The following is a 25,983-nucleotide window of genomic DNA, read 5'->3' as shown; positions in this document are numbered from 1 at the left end:
TATTATATAGCAGTTCACATTGTGCCATTCAGTTCATTGACTGTTTTCACCCAAAATCAAATCCCCTTGAGGCACACATCGGATTTCTCCATCCTCCCGCATCACCCACCAAGTGCACCCAGGTCCTCGAGCAAAAACAATCCCACGAATGGGTTTGCCTTTGCCAGAGGCAGGAAGAACCCAGACTGTTTTGCCCAGCATACTTTTTCTGTGCACTACAGGGACTCTATCCCCTTCCACAGTATGTAGGATTTCTGACTGGGCAGGGCCAGCTCGGTTGGCAGATCCCCTCGTGTTGACTAACCACGTGGCTTTTGCTAAATGTGTATCCCAGTGCTTGAATGTCCCACCCCCCATTGCTCTCAGTGTGGTTTTTAACAGTCCATTGTACCTTTCAATTTTCCCAGAGGCTGGTGCGTGATAGGGGATGTGATACACCCACTCAATGCCGTGCTCTTTGGCCCAGGTGTCTATGAGGCTATTTCGGAAATGAGTCCCATTGTCTGACTCAATCCTCTCTGGGGTGCCATGTCGCCACAGGACTTGTTTCTCAAGACCCAGGATAGTGTTCCGGGCAGTGGCGTGGGGGACAGGATATGTTTCCAGCCAGCCAGTCGTTGTTTCTACCATTGTAAGCACATGGCGCTTGCCTTGGCGGGTCTGTGGGAGTGTGATATAGTCAATTTGCCAGGCCTCCCCATATTTATATTTCAGCCATCGTCCCCCATACCGCAGAGGCTTTACCCGCTTCGCTTGCTTGATTGCAGCGCATGTGTCACATTCGTGGATAACCTGTGCAATAATATCCATGGTCAAGTCCACCCCTCGATCACGAGCCCACCTGTATGTTGCATCTCTCCCTTGATGGCCTGAGGTGTCATGGGCCCACCGAGCTAGAAATAGTTCACCCTTACGCTGCCAGTCCAGATCCACCTCAGCCACTTCAATCTTGGCAGCCCGATCTACCTGCTGGTTGTTTCGATGTTCTTCAGTGGCCCGACTCTTGGGGACGTGAGCATCCACATGCCGTACCTTTACAACCAGTTTCTCTACCCGGGCAGCAATATCTTGCCACAATGTGGCAGCCCAGATGGGTTTGCCTCTGCGCTGCCAGTTGCTTTGCTTCCATTGCTGCAGCCAGCCCCACAGGGCATTTGCCACCATCCAGGAGTCAGTATAGAGATAGAGCACTGGCCACTTTTCCCGTTCAGCGATGTCTAAGGCCAGCTGGATGGCCTTTACCTCTGCAAACTGGCTCGATTCACCTTCTCCTTCAGCAGTTTCTGCTACTTGTCGTGTAGGACTCCATACAGCAGCCTTCCATCTCCGGTGCTTTCCCACAAGGCGACAGGACCCATCAGTGAACAGGGCATATTGCTTCTCATCTTCTGGCAGTTTGTTATACAGTGGGGCTTCTTCAGCACGTGTCACCTCCTCCTCTGGTGATAATCCAAAATCTTTGCCTTCTGGCCAGTCCATAATCACTTCCAAGATTCCTGGGCGACTGGGGATTCCTACTCGAGCCCGCTCGGTGATCAGTGCAACCCATTTACTCCACGTAGCATCAGTTGCATGGTGTGTAGAGGGGATGTTTCCTTTGAACATCCAGCCCAGCACTGGCAGTCGGGGTGCCAGGAGCAACTGTGCTTCAGTACCAACCACTTCTGAAGCAGCTCGAACCCCTTCATATGCTGCCAATATCTCTTTTTCAGTTGGAGTATAGCGGGCTTCAGACCCTCTGTATCCCCGACTCCAAAACCCTAGGGGTCGACCCCGGGTCTCCCCAGGTGCTTTCTGCCAGAGGCTCCACGTAGGGCCATTCTCCCCGGCTGCAGTGTAGAGCACATTTTTTACATCTTGTCCTGCCCGGACTGGCCCAAGAGCTACTGCATGGACTATTTCTCGTTTAATCTGTTCAAAGGCTTGTCGTTGCTCAGGGCCCCATTTGAAATCATTCTTTTTCTGGGTCACTTGATAGAGAGGGCTCACGATCAGACTGTAATTTGGAATATGCATTCTCCAAAAGCCCACAAAGCCCAAGAAAGCTTGTGTTTCCTTTTTGCTAGTTGGTGGAGACATGGCTGCTATTTTGTTGATCACATCCATTGGAATCTGACGACGACCGTCTTGCCATTTAATTCCTAAGAACTGGATTTCTCGTGCAGGTCCCTTCACCTTACTTTGTTTTATGGCAAAACCAGCTTTCAGAAGGATTTGGACTATTTTCTCACCTTTCTCAAAAACTTCTTCCGCTGTGCTGCCCCACACAATGATGTCATCAATGTATTGAAGGTGTTCTGGAGCTTCTCCCTGTTCCAGTACAGTCTGAATCAGTCCATGGCAAATGGTAGGACTGTGTTTCCACCCCTGGGGCAGTCGATTCCAGGTGTACTGGACGCCCCTCCATGTGAAAGCAAACTGTGGCCTGCACTCTGCTGCCAGAGGGATTGAGAAGAATGCATTAGCAATATCAATTGTGGCATACCACTTGGCCACCTTTGACTCCAGTTCGTATTGAAGTTCTAGCATGTCTGGCACAGCAGCACTCAATGGTGGAGTGACTTCATTCAGGCCACGATAGTCTACTGTTAGTCTCCACTCTCCATTAGACTTCCGGACTGGCCATATGGGACTGTTAAAGGGTGAGTGGGTCTTACTGATGACTCCTTGGCTCCTCAGTTGGTGAATGAGTTTATGGATGGGGATCAGAGAGTCTCTGTTGGTGCGATATTGCCGCCGGTGCACTGTTGTGGTGGCGATTGGCACCTGTTGTTCTTCGACCTTCAGCAACCCCACCACAGAAGGGTCCTTTGAGAGACCGGGCAAGGTAGACAGCTGTTCAGTTTCCTCCGTCTCCAAAGCAGCTACACCAAAAGCCCACTTGTAACCTTTTGGGTCCTTGAAATACCCTCTCCTGAGGTAGTCTATACCAAGGATGCACGGAGCCTCTGGGCCAGTCACAATGGGGTGCTTCTGCCACTCATTGCCAGTTAGGCTCACTTCGGCCTCCAATACAGTTAGCTCTTGAGATCCCCCTGTCACTCCAGCAATGCTGATGGGTTCTGCCCCTATATAGTTTGATGGCATTAAGGTGCACTGTGCGCCGGTGTCCACTAAAGCTTTATACTCCTGTGGGTCGGACGTGCCAGGCCATCGGATCCACACAGTCCAGTAAGCCCGGTTATCCCTTTCCTCCACCCGGCTGGAGGCAGGGCCCCTCTAGTCCTGATCATGGCAGTCACAACTCACTTCCTGTAAATGTGAGTCAGGAGTCCCTCTATTACACTTAGAAATAAAATCTGCGCTTCTACTCCTCTGTCTGGGGACTTGCTCGCTGGAAACTGGAGCAGCAGCTTTCCTGGAAGAGCCTCCCTGAGTGACTGTTCTTCCTTGCAGTTCATGTACTCGTGCCTGTAGGGTCGAAGTAGGCTTGCCATCCCACCTCATCATGTCCTCTCCGTGGTCACGCAGGTAGAACCATAGGGTGGCCCGTGGTGTGTATCCCCTTCTTTGAGCCAAAGGACGCTTATTCCTAACAGCTGAGACACTGCTCTGTCGAGGTGGGGAGTAGGACAGATCTTCTTTGAGTTGCTGGACCTCTTGGGATAGTTTCTCCACAGCAGAGACAAGCGAGGAAGAGATATTTGTGTCATAATCCCGGAGTCTATCTATCACCTCTGCCACCGTTGGTGTCTCGTCATCTTTCCAGGACATCACTGCCAATGAGTTTGCATGCGAAGATGGTGCGCTCCGTACAAACTTCCGCCACATGGGTCGTGTGCACTCTGCTTCATCTGGATCTTTGGATGACCGTTGATCATCCAGGTCACCATAAATCACCTCAAACACAGCTAATTCCCTTACATACTGGATGCCTTTCTCCATAGTTGTCCATTTTCCTGGGCGATATGTAACATCTTCTTTAAAGGGATACCTTTCCTTCACTCCAGACAGGAGTCGCCTCCAGAGGCTGAGGGCTTGTGGTTTTTTTCCAATTGCTTTGTCAACGCCCCCTTCCCCAGAAAGGGATCCCAATTGTTTGGCTTCTTTTCCCTCTAGTTCCAGGCTACTGGCCCCATTATCCCAGCATCGGAGCAGCCAGGTGGCAATGTGCTCACCTGAACGACGGCTATAATCTTTTCGCATATCTCGCAACTCGCTTAAGGACAGGGATCGGGTGGTCTCTATTTCATTTATTACTTCTCCCTCCTCTCCCCGCGATGGCCCTGGTTCTTCATCATCCCGTTCTAAACGAGTTGATGTCCGCTTCCAATATTTCGTCTTGTGTATGGGGGCAACTGATACTGGTACGGGTTTATTTTCTGAGCTAGCTCCGGTACTTGTTGTGGGGGTTTGAGTGGCTGCAGTGCCTGTCGTCAGGGCTGGATTGTCTACAGTGCCAGTCACTTTGCATTTCAATCCAGAGACATTCTCTTCCCCCTGGGGGCACTGAATACTGTTGAGCAGGGCTCGGTATGCATGGGCCAGACCCCAGCACGTTGCAGTTATCTGTGTCTCTCTGGAGTTCCCAGCGTAACAACATACTTTCTCCAAATATTCTACTAGTTTTTTAGGATTCTGCACTTGCTCGGGGGTGAAACTCCAAAACACTGGGGGTGCCCACTGCCCTAGGTATTTGCCCATGCTATCCCACATGCCCTGCCACTCGTAACTATCAAGCCTCGGGGCAGATTTCTGGGTGATATTCTGAAGTTGCTTACTCAAAACCAAAACAACATGCCCAAAAACTAACAATAAGTGCACCTTAACCACCCAAGGATGTTCAAGATACAAAAACGTTGTTGTAACAAAGGCACAGACATCATAGAACAAAGTTGCAAAGGTATTATTCTGTATTTCCTCCATATAAAATCTCTCAGAGGAGGAGGTATAATTGCTAATTGCCTCAACAAGGTGGTATCCGAAGTACAGTAACGGTTTCAGCAAAAACCCCAAATACCAGATAAAGCTGAAAACGAGTGTTTGTATAACAAATCTTGTAGGCAAAACATTACTAATCACAGCAGAACACAGCAGACTCAAACAACCAACACCGATTTTTAACACCAACTGCAAAAAGGACAACATGGTGCTGTGACCAGCAGCTGTTGTTATCTCCAACCCTTGAGCCCCACGTTGGGCGCCAAAAAAGACTGTCGTGGTTTAGCGGCAGCTCAGCCCCACGCAGTCGCTCGCTCACTCCCCACCGGTAGATGGGGGAGAGAATCAGAAGGGTAACGCTCGTGGGTTGGGATAAGAACAGTTTAATAATGAAAATTAAAAGAAACAACAGTAGAAATGCAATGTAAAGGAGAACAACGAGAGGCGCAAAGCCCCGGGGGAGGGGGAAGGGAGGGGAGAGGGGGAACGAACCGCCGGAACAAACCGCACGCGCTGCAGCCGCTCGCCGCCCGCCGACCCGACGCCGCGCCGCCTCCGCGCTGCCACTGCCCCCCCTCAATATACTGGTCATGGTGTCACATGGTATGGAATGAACCTGCCATTGGCCAGTCGGGGTCAGCCGCCCCCACCATGGCCCTGCCCCTCCCAGCCCCCCCTGCCACGCCACGCGGCAGAGCGCGGGAAGCTGGAAAGGTAGCTGACCCCCACAGTGAGGAGAATTAACCCCTTCTCAGCCAAAACCAGCACACAACTTTACTTTAGCTGCAATGAGCCTAGAAACATTTTTGGTGCTTTAATAAGGGCACATGACCAGAATCTGGCGACCTACAGAATTTTAAGTGATACGTTAAGATGAGCAGTTTCCACTTTTCTTCTACTGTTGGATATGCTGGAAATTCCCACTCTCCATCATCTATACTTTTGAAATTTTAACTGAGTTTATTTGGAAACCATTTTACGTGGGCTTGCCTTTCAGATAATACATATGTTTGAAAGCAATATCAATGTGCTTCTTTTACTCCTGATTATAGGGCAGGACATATTTTAAAAGTGTCACAGGAGAGGCAGCTAAGGAAATGACAGGAGAAGGAATTTTAAGTTTATTAATTTAAACTTTAGTGGCGCTAGAAGAAGAGAATAAGCACATGCTTTGTGTATTCAGCAAAACACACACATAGAAGTGCAAGGTGGTGGTGGGTCAGAGTTAGAACCAGGCAGGCAGGCAGAAGCAGAAATGTGCTTTCTCTGTCTCTGCAATACTCAGTGCCCAGTGGTGAGGTGTACAAGTAGGCTTAATTCTTTGCTTGAACAACTTTGCTAAATTGATCAACCCCATCAGGATAACAGCAGGTTGAAGGCACAGGATGTTTTTGCCTTTGAGGCAAATACTATGGTTAAGTAATCAGTAATTTGCTGAAACTTCTGCCTGTCTGGAGATTTTTTTCAGGATTTTTCCCTTTTTACTTCCTCCTGCTTGTCCAAAAGTTCAGTTTCAAATAAGAGCTAAAGAGCCTACTACGCAAACATTTTCTTTCTCTCATAATGTAACCAGCTCCCATGAAACACAACATCACATCCACAACAGGTTGGTGTTTCAAAGAGTTGGCATGAATGGATTTTACTACTGACTGGATAATACAATCATGAAATCCAGCTGAAACATGGCACTAATTCTCTCCATACACAAGGAAACCAATAACTGCAGCACAGGCATGACGGTCTCTAATAACAGTCTAGAATGAACTAGTGGTTTGAATTATTTCTTCAAAAAGGAACATTCCTCAAAAGCCTGTCAGGTAAGGCTTTTCCTTTGCAAACTGGGGGCTAATCTTGCAGGCCCTGAAAGCAATGGAAGTTCCAAACACAGAAGGGCTGCAATATTCAGATCAATTTTCTTACAGACCGATAATCCTCAGATTTGTCAACTGCACTTTAAACATTGCTACAGAAGCCTTTCTTCAGAGCACCAATCCTGCATGTGATGGGGGAGTTTGCCAGTTCTGCATTTCTGTTAAACAATGAGAAACGTACAGTTTTGTTCTGTTAATCCCTCACATGTGGGTTCTTTAATAGCTCTCCAAGCAACCAGTGGGAACATCTTCAAATATGTAATGACCTTTTCTATGTGACAACAGCAAAGAGACTTTGAGCAATTAGTAGGATTGGACACAGACTGAGGATTAGGTGTGCCTGAATTCTGGCTTTGTCTGTAATTTGCTGCATAGCATTCCAGAAACTATTTTATCTTACTCCCTTTTTGCACGCCTGCAACAATGTTTGTCATACTTACACAGGAGGAGCACGATATGGATTAGTATTTTGATACCTGTACTGCATCTGAATGTGTACATCACTACCTATTAAAGGCTATTGCTGCACTATCAGGACTCTCGCTTCCCCAGATGCATGATTGCCATTCTCATCAGCCCCTCTGCTCATTACAAATTGTAAAGCAGTACTGGCCTCATGCTTTGACTACTACAAACTTTCTAGGAACAGGTGGTGGCCTGTTTTCCCAGGAGGTCCCTAAGGCAGTTTGGGCTCTCAGGGACACCCAGAGCAGAGGGTGCCTGTGGGTGTCTGCCCATGCTGCCAGCCACAAAGTGCTGTGCTGCAAGTTAGGTACCTTAATCCTATCTCCGGCTCCACGTACCTCAGTTTTTCTAACAAAATGGGAGTCACTCATATATGCTTCAGTGTACGCAACTTACAGCACTTTCATACGTCTGTATATAACTTTGCACACAACTTAAGGCCCAGTATTGACTTCTAACACTGAGGTAGTGCTAGTGTGACGTGGCAAGGAGTGACTAGGAACTGTAAGTAAAAAGCCTTGATTGTGACTTGAAGTCAAAGGATTCTGCCACTGGATTAAACAGGGTCATGATCTTACTCCCTGTTTTATGCATGTCACTTATTGCTTAGAAAAAAAAAATTACCCCCCTGCCCCAAAAATATTACTTTTTGCTTTAGCTTACAGATAACTCTTTCCTGTCCCCATATCTATTCAGACATGTACTACAGAGGTACAACTGTAGGTTAAGAAGCTCATTTTAGTATCTTCAGAGAGATTATCTCTACCCTCTTGTCTCTGTTACCTGTTCGGAATTTTCTTACCATCCCACAGGCACTTGCTCTCCAAAGTGCTCTTTCTGGTACTCCTAGTTCCTGGCCTCAATTTTTCTCTTTTTGGGAAACATTTTTCAGGCCTTGCCTCACTTCATTTACATGCGAAGACTACTCCTCATCTTCCTCTCTGTGGGGTGACTTCTCTGTCAGTGGGTTTAGAATAACATGTCTCATCAGGCTTCTTCAGGATCCAAGAGCTCTGTTGGGACCTGACTTCTGCAGACGGAATAAGCAAAAAGTGTGAATAACACAGTATCTGTATTAAATGAGGCTTTCTCATTGCCCCTCCAACATAGAGACTTCTCTCTGCTTGGTTTTGTTTGGCCCAGGTGCTTGATCTCAGATAATTTTTTTGAATGATCACTTATAGCCTTAAAAAAGCACTTGATGTCTAGCAGAGTAAATTGCCTGAATCAGTCTATCTCTTGTGCATTGCCATTTCTATTATAGATTATTTTTTCTCCACCTTGGAATGGTGTTAAAACCTTCTCTCTACCAGTTGCACAGGGAAAGCAGTCACCCCTAAATTGTCTCATCTCTTCCTTCCAGGTTTTAAAATGTGGTGGACAGCTGAATCCCTCTGCTCCCTGACTGACCTCACACGATTTCTAGGTGCTTGTTATTTATTTGAAATGCAGTCGCTGCTCCTTCTCAAATCATCTCACCAGACACGTCAGCTTTTATATACTGTAGATGTTCTAAGTTAAGATACTTGATCCTTAACAGTTAGTTCATGCAGTTTAGTTAAAATTTATATATAATCTATTTACATTTAGATAATGAAATATTCACTTACACTTTGTTTTTATGCACATAAGCTGAGATTCCAAATGGATGTCACTATCAGTTTGCTAGGAATTCATACACATTCCTTAGTGCTTACACAGTATTTTGATTCTATTTTAATACTTGCCCATTTTTATCCTGTCTCCTAAATAATTCATGTTTATTGATTACTACTTACAAGTACCACTGTATTTTGACACCAGATTCTTTGCTTGCAGCTGCATAAAACAAAATTACTGTTATCTAGATTGCAAGATTCACTTTCTAAATATTTTCCTGTTTTAAAAACAGACCTGAAAGGAACAATTAATTCTTACCTACTTGTTATGTAATGTGCCAGTTTCCTGAAGGACTATAACTTTTTATTTTTTACCTACTGGAGAGGGCGGGGCACAGGTGAAAAGAGGCAAGTTCTTTCTTCTTATGAATTTCAATATTTGAAAAACTGATTCTCTTTGCCTTCCAGGCAGCTTGTCACCAAATACCCACCTTGCTTAGCTCCCGAGCTGGATTAGCAAATCATGGGAAAGCATCCTGTTATCTACACATGGCCTGGGATGAGAATGGCATCCAACTGGTCCAGACCTAACGTGCAGAATGGACTCCCCCTGCAGACACCTTGAGCTTGAGGACACAAGCTTGAGTCCTTGTAGCAGCTTGTCCCCAACTAAAAGGAAGAAAACAAACAAACAACAATATGCCAAATGTGCTTTCAGAGACAACATGGACATTGAGACTACTAAATGAGACGTGTCTTAAATAATATATAATCCTAAATACCCAGTACTCTTAGATGTAGAAGATCCACCTTCCATGCCGCCAGCTGCATCGGATAGAGAATTAATCTCTTTTTCCTCAAGAAGCAGTGAAAAAAATTGATTTTTTTTTTTTTTTTTTGTCCAAAATGTATGAAGCCCTCCCTAAATATTAATTTTCTGGCCAGTCCTAGACAGAGCTAAATGAGCGTTAGGGTTATATATAGATTGTATAATAAAAATGCTAAACATAAGCTTACTTATGTCATACTGTGAAGGCAAAGCCCTTGTAATGAACTCATAATGAGGTGTAGTAGAAACATTAAAAAAAGCCAAGAACAACAATACCAGTACTCAATAAATACCGAACTACACATTTTTTTCATCTCTACCTACATCCCAAAGATGTTTACTGTGAATTCTTTTTATGCAATGCAGAATTCATTTAAACAAAGTTTTGAACCTGTTCTAGTTGGTAATCTTCTAAGTGGAAGTAGACGCAGTAATAAAGATGCTTAAACATAAAGCCATGGAATAACATGACATTCATGACATGCATCCAAGCTTTTCTTTAGGTGTCTTTCAGGTATTATTTTTATTGTTGATACCCTGGAAACAGCAACATTTTTAAATAGGTCAAGTAAGTTTTAATCTTAATAAATTAAAGAATTAACATATTTATAGCATGCTATAGTGTTGTTCAGGTGGAGGAGCTGACTCTCATACCCTCTTCAGGACTGACAGAGGAAGGGCGGGGTATCCCCCCGCCCCCCAGTGATGCAGGAAGGTTTAGTACCATTCTTACAGGACTCAACATGGAGCCGCCATATTTTTGCTATGCTTTGCCCAGAGAAGGAAAACAACACTGTACAAACATTCATGTACCAAGGGACAGAAAGGGAAAATGAGCTTTTGCACCTGATTGCATCAGACTGTGCCCAGTCCGGGGGAGAATCTCAGCCCGGGGAGAGCTACTTCCACTGAAACAAACCAAAACTTGAAATAGTGCATTCACATCAGAATGACATTTTGAGACACCATGTTCGCAACTACAATTGTGCATGACAACTTGGACCCAGACTTCGTAACAACCTGCTTTTCTAACAATAACATACGATGCCTTTACAGGCACTTGTCATTCACAGATCTGAAAGCAGATGGCCACACTGATTATAAGCTGCCTGAGTTCAGTATTGCTTAGGTCTGCCTGAAGATGACCAAAGTAAATATTTTCCTACATAGTTTATTTTTAAAAGATTACTTTTGAAGTACACTGTTAGAAGACACTAAAATACATGATAGGCCTTGACTTATTTTAAGAGTTTGCTATCCTCTGTTCTTCCTTGAACTTCAAAATATCAGAAGTGCCTTGTTTCCTTGGACAAGTTTCTCTGTGACTCACCATTTCTTTAACTTCAGCCTCACATTCATGAATTCACCAATGCTACCGAATATTTATCAGATTTTGGACTTTTTTTTTTCCCCTGAAAGATTTGCATTTAAAGAAATAATAACAAAAGAAAGAGCAGAAAAGGGTCTTCCAGAACACTCTTTCCCCTATGTTACCTCTTTCAACTTTCGTATCATCATTGCAGTCATTGTCTACCAAATCTTCACAGGCAGACAGAGAATATATTACTGCTGCAAAAACCAACTGCATGCGATTACATGAGCTTACAACATGCATATCGTTATGATACTTATAGCTTTTTATTACTATTATTAAAAAGTCTACAATATTTGCTTAGTCCTTCATTAAGACTAATGTTGAATTTGCTCTTTATTACTTTTATGTTATTTTATTTTATTTCTTTTCCTGGAAGATGCTCTACCAGAAAATGTGAATTTATCTTCCTTTAATTAATTTAAAATTAGCTCTCTCAGCATAAGCTTTTTCTATCCTCTCCCTGGGCCATAGCCACTCTTCACACAGAGCGTCTTCTGGCAGGATTCCCTCCCCATTTTGGTACAAATGCTACCTCTCTTGTTGCCAACAGAACAGAGATGTTTCTGTTGGACTGGCTCCAACAAGGGTGAAAATGAGAGCTTTTGCATGTTAGCTCCTGCAAACAACAAAGAAGAAGCACCAAGATGTCATCTGCCGGGTCTTTGCATAGGCTTTGCCTTTCCCACAGGCACCCCTGCAACACCTCAAACATCCAGAGCGGTGAATAAGCTCAGAGAAATTGAGACTTTTGCTGCTAATGGAAATGGCTGCTTAGGACACACACAGTTGCGGGGAAAAGCTCTGAATCAGTTTTCCATTCATCCCCACTCACTAATGCAGAGAAAGGGAAGATGTAAATACACTGAAGGAAAAAATAAAAAAAAAAAGGCAGCAGCAACCTCAGGAGCTCAAAGCTACTTCTGAGGGTCTGCAGGAGAACAGAGCCAACCTATGCTAACTGTCCTCTAACCTCAGAAACAACTGAGCTCACCCTCCTCTCCCTAGCATTTCCAGAACTCCACAAAGAAGCAAACAGGAGCGACCCAAGCGCCTCTCTCCCTTCCCCATGCTGTGCCTGAGGAAACCTGCCCTAGGGAAAAGGCAGCACCAGATGATGAACCAGAGGCATCTGGGTGTGTGATACCTCATACTAAGTCACACTTGTAAACAGATTGTTTCAAGGGCAGGTTTTAAATTTTTAAGGGATTTTTTGGCCTTGCTATTACCATGATGTGTTTAGAGTGTCAAGGGCAGCACAGCAATGACTTAAAATGCCACAGCTAGGGGGACAGGATGTCTGTAAGAATAAAAAATTCCCTCCCTTAGCTAAAGGTTTGCTGGTCATTATGCTAGTAATGTTATGCTACTAACATTGCTTCAGCTGCTAAACTGCATTGTGAGGATATTAAATGCCTTTTTAGTACCACTCCTCCATGCTAGCAATTGCTGTTGTTACAGATAGGCATTAAAAAAACTCCACAGAGAATGGCTGTCTCTATTAAATTCCCAAGCGGTCACCATGAGAAAGTTCAGCAACTTCCAGACCACCAATACCGTGCACATTTTGGGAGCAAGTGCTAATGCTGAGAGTTTTCCCTTTATTACTAGAACTAAACCATACCTTTCTAAACTCCAAGCAATTTCCTGTCCTGAGGAAAAAGTGCCTTCTCATTCTAAATCCACTTTAACGATCATGCCTGCCCCATTCCACTGAGACTGTTCAGAGGGAACAGACTCTAAATCTATTTAGCTTCATGGAGGGTTTCTCTCTGACACATGCTTTCCTAATAGACCATTTATCAGGATGAAGGGTGCTCCCCAGAGAGTTCAGACATCAGGATAGGCCTAGCCTGAGTGACAGTCTGTCCAGCAGAGATGGACTTTAATGAAGCACAGAATAAACAGGAAGATTAAGAGAGTGCAAAAATCAGTGACAAGTTTTGAGTTCACCTGGGTAGCTTACTGTGCAGCTCAGATCTGTCATTGAGTTATAAATGTTATATATCTGTTTGGTTGCTAAGGATCACCCATAACACAAAGAAATCCTGCATACATTACAAGATAAAGCCTTCCCCTTGATTCTCACCCTTGAGAGAGAAGGTACCTGCTTGAAATCCAAAACCACTCACAAGTTGTAGGTGGATGGGATTCTGGTGGTTGCCTGGTCCAACCTGCTGCTCAGAGCTGGGCCAGTTTCCAGCATGTTGCTCTGGGTTTCAGGGCTCTGGAATTTTTTTACGCAATTCCTTTTCAGATGACAACCTTCTGTAGATATTCCTCACAGAGTTTCTTTCTCTGCAACAGAAATCTGATGACAGTGTGGCTATACTGTATGGGACCCATCTTTGCAAAGTTCTGTAGCATCTCCACTTGAGTCCGAGGTCCTATTACTGCCAATGGATAGAAGGCAGGTATGCCTGCCAGTTATAAACATCTACCTCAGGGTGAGATCATGCCAGCATTTCTCTCCACTGGCTGTTAATGGAGAAAGATCAACTCAGACACAGACAAGTTTGGACAATGACTTTCACCCACAAACACCAGGCATGTAGCCCTGAGGTGTAGCCAAGTCTCATTCTTCATTCTGACACGACTCTTATTCCAGACATCTCTCCAACATCTTCATACTTATTTCTTTTGCTGGACTCTGATAGAAATTGATAAATGGAGGCTGAAACCAAGGCTATGAATGGAGAGAAGTTTTTCACTCAGAGATAACGAGCTAAAAATGTGGAAAGGAACCTTACTACTACACCACCTCACAGCTAAAAAAGCCTGATTACAGTGTAGGCATGTACCACCAGCAAGTAAGACTCATGTTAAATCTTCTTGTTTCTGGATGATCTACTGAATTTAAATACTCCATTTTGGTAAACCAAAGAAACCAATCATCTTTCCGTAGATGCTAGTATTGAAGAGAACACAGAGTACTGGCAGGGTACTTCATTCCCAGAAAGGTAAATGGAAGTTTTAGCTCTAGTTTCTAGAGCAGCAGAATTAAATCACAGTTAATGATTTTCAAATAGTTTTGTTCATGCAGGTCAGACAAACTCTTTACTGAAACAAAGAGCAGAAGTTTCCAAACAGAACAACAACTACAACACATGCTCTTGCTGCAAAATCTCAGAAGCACCTGTAGTTTTTGACATAAAGTGACTATACAAAATCAGCTTTATAGATGCTGTTCTAGAGTTTGCACTGTCTAGTTTATTTCCCTGTAAAATTTCTGCTTTGTCTGCGCTAGTATTCATATATGACATCCAACTCAGACAACAGCTGCTCCACTATATAGACTTTTGAATTTTTTATTTCTTTAAAGCAGCATATATACGGTCTTTCTGTGACTATAAGAACTGAAGTTACATTTGAAACAAGCAATACAAAAAGTGTAATCTTAGATGCTTTAGGATCCCAATCTGCCCATACTGCAATTAGACACAGTCAACAGATGATGGCACCAGAATTCAATCTGTAAGCAAATGCTACTAGATAACTGACAGATTGCTTGGACAAATACATTAAACCAAATGTACAGAAATTTAACTAATTTAAACTGTATAAAATAGACATACGCTAAGTAAAGGCTGGAATGTGCCTTTTAAAATAAACCACCACCTTTCCCTGGCTCCCTTTTCCCACATGTCTCAGACATCAATCCTTAACCAGTAAACAAAGATCTTGCCTTTCAAAGTGTGCACAGCAAGATGAGACACTGAGTCAGAGTCTTACTTCTGAGGGATACTGTGGATAAGCATTCATGTTACTGGACTCATCACACTTTCAGCCTTTGCTAATCTTGTACTATGTACAGCAGTAAGCTTTCTCTTAAAAGCACGGGCTAACTACAGGATGAGATGCAGTCAAGAATGTATCAGCAGTAGGCAAGCTGTACTTCTAAATCCATAAATAAATTGGCTGTTAGAAGTAAAAATGTACTATCCCTCCCTTCATAGATATTTTCATGAGTTTCTTATTTCAATCTTTGTCAATTGCTCTGGTTTAAACACCATCAGTTTTGGCTAGCACTTGAAAAACCATCTGGTATATAAATATTAATCAATTAATTTATGATAAATACAGTCTCCTTTCACTGCTTCTTAGGTAAACACCATGTACAGATTTAAAATAGCAGGAGCAGTATACATGATTTAAGATTTGGTAACCTGATTAGTAATAGTAATAGTATTTCTAATGCAGATTTTACCTTAAAGTAGGAAGGAGGAAGGCGTTAAATAATTCAACAGAAAGTACAACAAATGAACACTTAGATAGTTAACAATTTACTGGTCTTTAGTCCTTGCAGAGGTTTAATGGAAGCTATATTGCTTAATCTATGAAAGTGTTTTCTATTTGCCATATGTTAGTGGAACCATCATTAAAACTGTAATTTATTATTGGAATGAGTCTCAAAAATATTATGCCCCAACATAATCTCCTGGAACCAATGGTCAAGTCAGCATTTTGTTCATGGTATTATACTCTGATATGCCTCAAACAAGAAAAAGAGGTCCTTTAATTCTGAAAGGCCAAAACTCCAACAACTCTACTTGTTAGAAGCGTAATTAGTAGGTTGAATTCTGCAATCCAGAATACTGTTAGTGGCTAAACAACTTTTAAATGGCAGAATGCACTACTATTTCACAAAAGGTATATAAAACTAAACAAATACTCCGAAGCCTAACTATGGAATATAAAGAGTAAAACATTCTTGACATCTAACACATTCATATGTTGCTATTGCCAAAATGACTGCATTGAAATTTGAAGGCTTAAAACTGCATCTTCTGTGCTCAGAGATCACTGTAAAAGCAATTTCTATAAGCTATCCATTTATTCCTTTTAGCTCACTCATTTAGTAATAGGACTGTCATTTTTTTGACAGACAGTAATGAAGATATTAGTAGCTGTTTTACCCCTCTTTGTACATTATATACCTTTCCTCATTAAAGAAAAATTTGACACATTATTACAAGACAACATTATTCTTTATGCTTGATGCACAGGTAACATCTTCATACTAGCATGTGTCTGTTAAAAGAGAGCAAAGATTATTATTAGAAACTGTACACTGTCTTTGCTTTTACGATATGACAGGAAAAGGCTTTATAGAAGACAAAAATCTTCCATTTCAAATATGCAAATATGATTGAGCTTTACACCATCAGAAATCAAAACAGGATTCAAAACATATCTTCATTCTTCATACAAAGTATGTTGTAGGATTTTTTGTTGGGGGTGGGGTGGGGGCAGGGTGAAAAATGACAATGTGGGTTGGAGTTAAAATGCCATAAGTTACACAGTTAAAATAGCAGCATGTTATTTCTAGTTCCTTAAGTACCTAAAATCAAAAGTCAGAACAGACTAGAATTTTGTTCAAGTGAAGTATTTTACGTCTTTTGTTTGCATTACTGTTTTTCCTCACAAGACCGCTAGATGAATTACTGAATTACCAAAATCCTAACCGCCATCTTTGCCAACAGCTACAAGGACCACAGCTTCATCTAAGTGCTTAAGTATCACTTTATCCCAAAAAGCCACCCTGGACTGATGAGTGAACAGCCTGCCAGCCTCATATACAGGCTGTAAAAGCAAATATGATACCCAGAGTCATCACACCAGCAGGCCTGCCTTCCAGCTAAATGGGCAACAGTGCTGGTATGGGAAGAGTATTTGCAGAAAGGTAGATTACAAGGACTCGTCTAGATTAAGTTATTCTTTTGCTTCCTGCTCACTGAGGAAGGGAATTAAGTAATATATACAAGCCTGACTTCCTACTAGAATTTAATTTGACCAGCATTGCAGCATGCGTCTTCTGCAGATTAGATTCTTAATGACTACATCTCAGCTAATCTCATACTTCTAATTTGTATGCTAGATTTATTCTGTGATGATCCCTGTTGGGACCAAAGTACAGTGGAGACTCACCAACAAGACTTAAAACAGGCGAAGTAACATGTCTCAAGAAACATAGTTGTGGCAGCAAAAAACTTTGTATGCCTTAACAGCTCTGTCTCAGACTGTTCAGTCACCCTCCCTCAGCTTTACTAAGCACTGTACCCAAGCTATTTTTGAGTTAAGTGCAAGTACAAGGCTGGCATCCTCACTGTGGATGAACCAAGGCAGACAAGACTGGTTCAATAGGAATCTCAATCAGACATCAGGTTAAAACACCAATTAACATGTCCTATTAACACATCATTTGCAGAACAAAGGCCCTGAAAATGAATAATCCCTGAAGCAATACAATACCCCCCCATATCTGGTTAATCCCTCCTAGGAAAAAAAATTAGTAAAGCCATAATTCCAGCTATATATAAATCAGAAGAGATGGACTGGAGAGTCAGGGGAGGAGCCTGTGACTCGTAAAACACCAGACATGTAAATGGAATGAATTCCTCCACTCCTGGAACATCGCTTAATGATGAGGGGATAGAGAAAATGAAAAATCTCTGGAGAAGCTTAAAAAGGCTAAACAATAAAAATGTTCTTTTGTTTTAAAGAAAGGCATGATGATTATAGTACTGTATTTATCTTTGGCCAGCTTTATATTCAAAACCAAAATCCTAGGCTCTGTTCTTCTGGGACAAATATATGCGTGTTGTGTGTGCATGTATCTGTACATTTTAGTAATTTTTATAAATGTTAATTGAGTGGTGTGATGAGAAATGCACATTACATTTAAATGAGCAGAGGGAGTAACAAAGAAAACAGATGAAATCCATTACAGGTGTCTATGAGGAAGAGAATATGGATGCAAAGCTCCAGTTGGAGAATTTTAACTGCTGTCAACATTAAAATACCCCAGTGAGAATTAGAAGAGTAAAGCCTTTAACAAATCTTGCAGGTTACTGATGTTTGGCCTGTGCATCCAGAGAGGCTTGAAATTAATAGAGCAATGTTTAAACTCAGCCAATGTGTTCAGGAGAATTTCGTGTTCTGGTGAACATCATCATCATCATCCAGAATGAATTTCTGTCTTTTACTAAGAGAAACCTAGTAAATGTAGTATTTTTGACCTTCTGAATGTTCAGACAAATATATGCAACCAGAGAACTAAAAGTACTGCCTCACTCTTAAATGCAGAACAAGCAAGATTTAAATAGTAAGCTATCTGAAGAAGCTATATAAACTGGCTGCTTGCTCTTCACTTGCTTTTAGTTACAGCACTAGAAGGATGAGCTAGATTCAATAATAGAGCATACAACAAAGTTCAATCAACTTAATGTCTGTTAATTACAAAAATCGAGACCTTTCTTAAGAAACATGTATTTGCTTTCTCATAGAAATTCTCCCTACTACTATGAAAGCAACAGTCTTTTTGCTAAGAACCAAAAGTATGACATCTGCAGTAGGATGGGCTCAAAGTCACTCCTAGTAGAGGGGTGTGGGAGGGAGCCTGGCAGGCACACTCTGCCCCCACTACAAAGTGCTCAAGCACAAGGAAGCCTAGGGTAAGTTAACTACCTCTTACCTCAGTAACCTCTCTTATAAATCCAGTCTTCCACCTTTGAAAGAGACACACAACTTTGGTTCAATCAAGTTGTAAAATGAAACAAAACATTCTGCACAGAAACCTTACAAAACACCAGCCATATATATGCACATTATCTGTCATAGCATGTTCCTATATTATAGAGACATTATAAGAATAGTGTAGCATAGTACATAGTTACCTTTCAATCGGCCTAAGGGCTTAGTCATTATATATCTGTGTTCACATAACTAGGCTTTACTCAAAGCTTAGCATGAGCAGGCACTTTCTTGTCCTCCCCAACAAGAAGGGCAAGGCTGACAAAAAAAAAATCATAAAGTGTATACATAGGCATCACTACATATATAAAGATATAAAAATTCATAGAAACCCCATAAGCACAGCAGCCTACCACAGCCTTGTCTATTGTCTATACTAATTTTTACTCTTCAACAGATCTAATCTCAGGACAATAAAACTGAGCAGTCCTACTGCCACCCACAGTAGCTGGTGTCCTCCCACTATCATCCTTCCAACTGCTATTGCCAATGAGAAAGTAAAATACTGGAAAAATAACAAAACAGAGACTATTAAAAATAAAAGAAGCAAAAGAAGTCTGTAAGAGAAATGGAGCTTACTTAGCATGTTCTCTACTAACAGGAGTAATGCACAAAACCAATGACGGGCAGAGATGCTTATCCAGTGGTCTGTAAACAACACAGATATATGGATTACCTGTGTCAAATTAGAAGACATTGATGTTTATGGATGAGCCCATGATCAACAAAACAATCCTCTATTTTAAGCCTACTTGTGCTAGACACGTAGAACATGCGAATCCATTTTAATTCTAAAAATTACTATGAGATATTTAGCATAACCCATCCCTTCTCTTTGTGGGGAAGATTAATGATATTTGAAAATCAGTCCTTAAAGTATGCAAAGTAGCAGTTCAGCCTACTTTAATGCAAGACCCTTTAGGTCCAAACATATTATGTAGCATTTTTTCTAGAAGTTCTTCAGAAAAGCAAAATTTATTATATCTTGCCACAAATAAAAAACAAGTTGCTGACAGGGGTATGATGCTTCTTTCAAGGGATTGTAGTACAAATGGAGTCACTACTACTTGTTTTGTAAAATCAGATACTAGCTCTTGATCTACATGAAAGATTATTTTGAGAGGGAAACTTGTTGTCTTACCTCCACGCAAGAGCTCTTTAAAGTCCCAGAATTTTGGGCAAATAACTATGTGGCTTTCTGCAATACGCAGCCTATGCTCAACATTTAAAAAGAAAATAAACATTACAGGATCCAAACTATATTGGGATTTGGCTTTCAAGATTCAAAGATGCTTGGACTTTAATGCTTGTTTAACTTACTTCAGTATCTGAATCTTTATTTAGACATGATTCTCAAAACTTCTACAAATAATGGCAGTTTCCATCTGCTCTGGTAATAAAGAATTAGTTAAAAAAAATGTTCTTTCTAGTCACCTGGTAAAAAAGGATTTTGATATTCTGCTCTTCTCCCATACATTGATCTATCCAGGTAATTTTAAATCAGTAAAGCAAATAATTACAGGTTTCTAGAAGACATAATGGTTATTTACAGTTTTGCAAACCACTAGAATATTAACTTCAAAACAAAATGAGCTCCTTTTATGCTTACTTGTCCTTAAAAGAAAAATTATAGAAATAAAAACCAGAATGAAAAAAGAATTTAAAACAGATGTTACTGTGTTGGTGAGAGAGGGAAAGAGCAGCTTTAGCTTTCCATGCCAAAGGTGGGAAACTATTCCACTCAAAGTCAAGCCTGTTAATTGTTATTTTGAAGGTTATTCATATCAGCTGCAAATGCAAGGCCATTTTCAATCATTTGCAGTACATGGGTTGTCTAAAACACCTGTCCAGAAACAGGCTAAGAAACAGTGTATTTACATCATACAAATGAAGGGTAATTTGCACTCATATTTAAATCCAGAAATATCAGTATTGTAAAACTATGTTTAAATTCAGTATGCTTAAAACATAATAGAACTGTGGTAAAATAACACAACCTTCAAATTGTCAATCATTTAAGTGAGCAAGAAAGATCGGGTCTAAGAGACACTCTTTTCCTAGAGACTGCCTCCTTTTGCAATGAAATCTAAACTACAGGACAACCCAACACAATAGCATTTGGCTGAGCCTGCAGACAATCCAAAACCATACCTCCAGGGATTAGTGACCCTTTGCTAGTAAATTTAACCTTTGAATTAATTTATTGCAGACTGAGGAAAGCAGAAAAGAAAGCAGCTGGATTGAAGATCTAAGGTGAATAGAGCACTGCTCTGGTTTCTTAAATGAGTTCAACCCACGTAGTAGCTGGAGCACACAGAGCATGCTACTCATCTCAAAGTTGCCTAAAGGTTATGTGAAAACTGGCTACATCTTGCAGCACTAACTCATCAACAGCCATGGGGAAATCTGCTTAAGTACACACTGCGGGGTATGGTTTGCAGTATGTGCTTCTTAGAATGCTGCTAGAGAAATGAGGCAGTTATAAGCATACTTGAAACAGAAAGGACCTGACTGTAATTAGGGATTAAGTGTGCATTAGAGGCTTTTAAAATTTAATTTGGATACCAAATTACATCTCAATTCTCTTTCCTTAAGCAACAACAAAAAAGCTTCTAACCTAAAATAAACTTCTTTAAAATTGCCTACAGCAGCTATTACTCTGCTTTTAATTTTACTATCACCCTGAAAACGTTACCCCAGTGAGGTCTTGTTGTACTTGTCCTACAAATATATGACACAATCCCTGCCGCAGAGTTTGCAGTTTATACGTCATAAAGTCTAATTATAGTGTGAGCATAAACCAGAAACCCTTTTACAAGTGGCAAAATTCTGCAAAATCAAGATAATAACACTAGCTCATCCTGATTTGTGAGGTTATTTTTAGAAGAGTATAGGCTGATGTGCTCTGAGCTTTTTCATATTTGCATTAAGTCCTCTGTGATTCCTCCTCTGAAATGTGTGCATATGCTGAGTCCATGTGAGATACTACCACTGGTGCTTGTCATAAGAATTAAATCCCTCTCAAGCTTGTTTACAGCTCAGCACTTGTCATACTGCTCCCCTGAGTGTCGTGGCTGGTTGGTTTTTTTCTTTCTCTTTGGCTCTGTGAAAGATTTAATTTCTTTTTTGTTTATGTGTGTACTTACACTTGCAGGTGCAGAAAAGAAAAAAAAATTGCTGTACCCAGATGTTTTGAAGCTGCACTAGCATACATACAGCTGAAAAGCTGTAGCAGATAAAACCAACTTTCTCATACAACACTCTACAGCATATTTAATAAACCTACCATGTTTCATTGACAAAAAGACTCTTGCTTTCAATTTTAGGATGACCAGAACATTTTACAGTTTCTGTCTCTGCTCTTTTGCAAAGGGTTTTTTGAAGTCTGAAAGTGGTTCAATTACTCCTATTTCCAATTTTGCTAATATTTACTTGTAGTGGTTACAGACTTAATCATCAGTGCAGTTACTGCATACTAAGCTCCATTCTCTCCCAGCTTCACTTAGTAATATATAAATATACATAAAAAATATATAAAATATATAGAAATTAAAAATTAAAGCGTGAGTGCCTAACATCTTCCTGGGTAGCAGAGGAGTTTTCTACTTTACAAAATCCTACAAAATGACATTTGATTTTTCAGAATTTATATTGATAATGAGCCTTCTGTAACTGCAATAGGGTGCTCCTATTGCAATGTGCTTGCTTGGATGAACCAAATATGCTATAATTGCATAGATTGAAAACCATACATCATGTGCATGCAAATTATAAAAGCTGTATTATGGCCTTCAAGCCTTTATACTGAAGGATGTATGGGTCATACTCAAAAAAGGTGTCTACCTTCAGTGGCAGCAGTTAATTGAAACATAAACAACTAAATCTCTGGAGATCCAGCTATAACAAGCAGTTTCCAAAGGAACTGATGCAATAGCTTCATTACTTGCACCTGGTTTTGGTATAGTGAAAGCTCACTGTGTTTATTCCTCTTATGGAAATGTTTTCTCCCCAAAGCAGAAATTTGTCTACAGTTCCCTACAGACTACTCCAAAAGCTGTATCTCCTAGGCTGTGGTTTCCCATTCATCAGCAACTGAATGGCCTAAACTGGCCATGGTGTTCTCTGCTGCTGCTTGTTCATGCTGCCAGTGGCGTTTTCAGCCTGATCAGCTCCATGATTTAGCTCAGTGTGTATCTCCAAAAATTGGTTGAAGTGAGACTTTGCAGCTACAGGGGAAAAGAAAATGGCTGCTTCAATCACTGAAAACATTCTTATAGAATCAGAGCCTTGCAAGCCTCAGTTTAGCAAATTTCTGAGATTAAACTTGGACTCCTCTTGTAAAACTCAGCTATCTTAATCTAAAAAAATTGTAATGGCCAAGTAAAAGAAATTATTTATAAAGCAAAGTTCCTTAACTTTATTTGTGGTGATGTAGTATGATAGTCCAAAAGGTGTTGGTGATGCAGGCTTACAAGGGAAGAGAATAATCTTTTTTTTTCCCCCCTCAATTATATCTGTGACTATAATAGAAAGATAAACTTCCAGGTTTATAGCCCTTAAGGTTGTGCAACTGAAGCAACAAAATGCAGCAAAGTAAAAGCTCGGAATAATTATTTCAAATTCTGTTATGTTCAGTAGTTCACCACTTTGAGATAAGGCAGATTAAACGAGTGACGAGCACTAGACTATCTACTGGAGAAACTAGGAGGGTTTTAAAACCCTGCAGGATGGACAAAGAAATCACTTATAAAACAGCCAGGGGTCAACTAGAAGAATGATGCCAAAATTCTAACTGCAGTATGTTTTAGTTTTATGGTGTACTCAATTTTTAATATCCATTAAAGGTTTGAATTTTAGCTTCCAGGCTCATTTTTCAAACACCTTTCATGATAACATTGCTTCTGATATTTAAAGACCATACAAACATAACATCTGATTTGATATTGGCACTATACCCTCACTAGGATTTTAAATGTGCTAAGGGAAACAACCGCAAAGGGAAGGGAAGAAGCTTTATCTTTTACTTTACTGAATAAAACTGAGAACAGCTCTGTACAGAGCTTCTTACTTTCCATCCACAAGTAACTTGTGTTACTTTTGCTATGAAGAACTCTGGTATGTTTATTGTATTTTCAATACAGGTTGTACTTTCATTTCCTATTACATTAAGACTGCCTTCAGAGGAACCCAGAGGACAACCGATTTCTTTTATTAAATAGAAATACATTTTAGGCTATTAAAAAGTACATTCTGCTTTAATAAATTTGTTTTACTAATTTAAATTGAATCAATATTAAGTTCCAAGCAGGTCTATAAAAAACAGAAGTTCTGTACATTGAGGTTTCTGTTATAACAAACTCAAAGAAACTTCATAGGTTATCCTCAAGAAAGGCTAAGTCATTATCAGCCTTAAAACAGAGGATGACACAGCTTGCCTTGACACTTTTAGGCTGTGGTACTTGCTAGCCTGCTATCTCAGACAAAGGTCACTGAAAAGTGACAAGCTATAGTTTAAAAGGACATTTATTTTAAGCAGCATTGTTAAACTCTTCAGAACTACTAGAACTTCATTATTTAGCAAAGATTAATAAAATGCCACTATTCAACACTAAGTCACATTTTACTATATTAATACAAGACAGCATACATGCCACATGTTAAGAGCTTCTTTTTGGTTCCATCAAGGCAGATCCTACAAGCATTCATCTCCTCTGGGATAACTGGCCTTTCTACGGTCTCAAGAGGGCATCCAGCATATGTTATCTGGGAAAGAGAACAGAGTGAAAAGTGACACAAACAGAAGAAAAGCTTCTCTAGCATGAACTTGTTGCCATAGGCTCCTTTTGGGAATTCTGATCTGATACAGATATTTAAAGCTCTTGGCTATCTTTCAGAGCCATGAAAGTAGGATATGACCAATGCTCTGGCTCCTCAAGCTGCAATTTTAAGAATCAGTAAAAAAAGCTTCACTTTATTAGATAAAGCAAGTTAACCTACTTGTCCTGCATGTTGCACGCTATTATTCATGATTAAAATTCTGAATCTACTTTTGCTTCTCCTCTGTAGAAGTGTCTTTTGCTTTCCATCACCAGCCTATGATTTAAAAGTTGAGTATACACCAACCATCAGGAGGAGACATTCCAAGATACAAAGGATTGTGACAGGGAAAAAGAAGCCATTTAAATGATATCTAACAAATACACTGCATTTCACTAAATATCCTGGGAAAATTATAGCACATGCCATCAACTTGCTAGCTCAAAGAGGAAGTGAAGTCTTTCCAAGAAGATCAAGTGGAAAGACACAAGTCTCAGCTGAATTCTGCTGAAAACCTGAGAAACTGATACACAAAATTCAATCCTCATTTCAGGCAGCAAACACCCAAATAATTAAAATATAAACAATTTAAAAACTATTAAGTATTCATATATTCTGTTTCTTCTACAGCCTTAAAAGAGAGGAGAGTAAGGATTTAAATTTGTTGCTAGAATACCATGACAGGACCAGAATGAGAAAGTCGCAAGAGGCTGTAAGGAACAGACCCGCAGGTTACTTTCCTTTAGCCAAAATTATTAATTCTTATACTATTTATGAGCCAAACATATGAAGGTTATATACTCAAGGCTGCTGCACTACCAGTGTGAGACAACTTCCTTTATAAAGACACCAGTATATATTACCCCATTCACCAAATGTTTTTGAGAAAATAACTCTCTTGAATTAAATGCCTAACATTGAGAATTTAGTGAACTAAGATGAAATTATGTTATGAATTTAATGTAAATAAACTTAAGGGATTCATTTTGCAATGCTACTTAAAAAAGTGCTTAAAGAATGGAGAACTGGTTTCTGACAAGCTAACACTTTTTGATAATGCAGTTAATCTTAAATTGTCTGATACAGCCCATACATGTGATCTGAACATTTTTCTTAATATGAAGTTAATTTGCCCAAATTTAAATGCAGATATACATATAACACCACAGTTATCTTTGTGGTTGTCACAAAAACCTTAGCCTCTCTGAAATAACGAACAGTTAAACTCAAAAAAAGAGCACGTTTTTACATCAATAAACACATTAGCTTTATAGCACCTTGCAGGCATAACAATTACATTAATCTCCCTCAAAATGAAGTGTTTCACAGCTAAACATTTTCCACTTTTTTGTTTTTAAAATCTGGTGCAACATAGGAAAAACATCAACCTAACATGGTTACTTTGGGTCAATGAAATAAATGAATATAAAATTTTAATTAAGGATCTTAGAGCTAGAACAGTGGTCCAAAACTCAAATGAATATAACAAAGAACACTCTGTATAGTATCTGTAAACTAATATGAACTACCAGTCATATTTCTTTCCTTTTTAGCACTGAATTAATGGGGAAAAATCAGAGTCAAAATTATGCATAAAAATGTAATGTTGAAAGGAGA

At 40.5% G+C, this 25,983-nt stretch overlaps 1 long non-coding RNA gene across 1 annotated transcript; it reads right to left on the bottom strand.

The window, feature by feature from the left end:
* Positions 1 to 6,346: 6,346 nt before the first annotated feature.
* LOC142060282 (uncharacterized) lies at positions 6,347 to 24,312 on the bottom strand. The gene is made up of 3 exons (XR_012661689.1): positions 24,197 to 24,312; positions 9,307 to 9,484; positions 6,347 to 8,247 (listed from the first exon to the last, which is right to left on the bottom strand). It is a non-coding gene; the product is annotated as an uncharacterized LOC142060282 (long non-coding RNA).
* Positions 24,313 to 25,983: the final 1,671 nt, after the last annotated feature.

Source organism: Phalacrocorax aristotelis, chromosome 7 (assembly GCF_949628215.1).
Source record: "Phalacrocorax aristotelis chromosome 7, bGulAri2.1, whole genome shotgun sequence".
NCBI classification, from domain to species: domain Eukaryota; kingdom Metazoa; phylum Chordata; class Aves; order Suliformes; family Phalacrocoracidae; genus Phalacrocorax; species Phalacrocorax aristotelis.
The sequence above is the reverse complement of the archived record's forward strand: the minus strand, read 5'-3'. Positions and strand labels throughout refer to the sequence as shown.